Source organism: Octopus bimaculoides, chromosome 14 (genome assembly GCF_001194135.2).
Source record: "Octopus bimaculoides isolate UCB-OBI-ISO-001 chromosome 14, ASM119413v2, whole genome shotgun sequence".
NCBI lineage: Eukaryota > Metazoa > Mollusca > Cephalopoda > Octopoda > Octopodidae > Octopus > Octopus bimaculoides.
The window spans coordinates 5,727,509-5,728,922 of NC_068994.1; positions in this window are offsets into that span (position 1 = coordinate 5,727,509).

A 1,414-nucleotide genomic window follows, 5' to 3' on the forward strand; every position below is an offset into this window, starting at 1 on the left:
GATAGATAGATAGATAGATAGATAGATAGATAGATAGATAGATTTGTTTTTAGTCATACGTGAATATAAGAAAATTACATGTACAGTCCATTCTATACTGAGTCCGTCTACATATTTTTATTTACAAGGTAACTCAAAACTACCAGACTTTAGAGAATGACACTTATCCAAGATACCACACTGTGGTGTTGAACCAAAGACCTCCTGATTGCAAATCGAATTTCTTAACCATTTGGCTATTCTGAAGATATTATTGAGGTGTCATCTACATTTTTTAATTGTCATCTCTGATGGCGTAGTTCCTTAAATTTAGTACCTCACGGTTATTTTATGCACTATTATTACATAATCTTTAAAAGTGCCTGGTTTTGTATTTAAGGTGTTGCACCCACGATCTAGTGACCGTAGTTTCAATTCTTAGATCGGGTGGTGCGCTGTGTTCTTCATCTCGCATTGCTCTGTGATCAGCTCAACACCTGACGCGTGGTACACCATGCACCTGTTCAGGTAACGTCAATTTGATGGAGGAAGTGGGCTAATGAGCAGCACAGACATCCGATCCCTGTAAACAAATCGTTTGTGCAGGTCGTTCAGTAAGAAATTGCAGAACCGTCTTTCTCGGACTACTAGAGACTACCACCATATCTCACCATATCTTACACAAGCTTTACTTCTCCACGGTTGATTTATTTGCCGTTATAACATATGCTTTAGTTCTTCACGGTTGACTTACGTGCCATTACTGCATATCTTTGATGCTGTTTTCAATTTAGGCTTTAACTCTTCAGAGATCAATAGAGTTACGTTTGACAATATGTAGCCACAGATCTTAGCTATTTTCGATCGTAACAGCAACAGCTGCCAGCAGATTTCGCTATGAGTTTTATTAACGTTCATATTGTTGCTTAATTTTTTTTTTTTTCTCTTTTAGCTATTTGATATTTGTTGGAATTTTTATGCCAGCCACCTGGCAGAATCATAAGTATACAGGATGAAATGCTTAGCGATATTTCGTCCGGTTTTATGTTCTGCGTTCAAATATCGCCGATATCGACTTTGCTTTTCATTCTGTCGAGAATGATAAAATAAGTGCCTGTTGAGCACCGAGGTCGACTAGACATCTCACACCTAAATTTCAAGCCTCATGTCCTCTATAGTACAAAATGTTATTTGTTGAAATTATCGTTAAAATTGTTTCTGGAAATTTCTAAAACAAACCTGGCTTTTTTTTTTTTTTTTTGCCTTTAAAATAAAAACAAAAACAAAAGAGAGTGCGGACAAAATACAAAGACAAAAATTCAAGGTTAAATGCATGTTTACTAAACGTACGAATATGATGTTATATATAAACATAAGTGTGCGCATGCGTATGTGTGTCTCTTCGAAGATAGATAGATAGATAGATAGATAGATA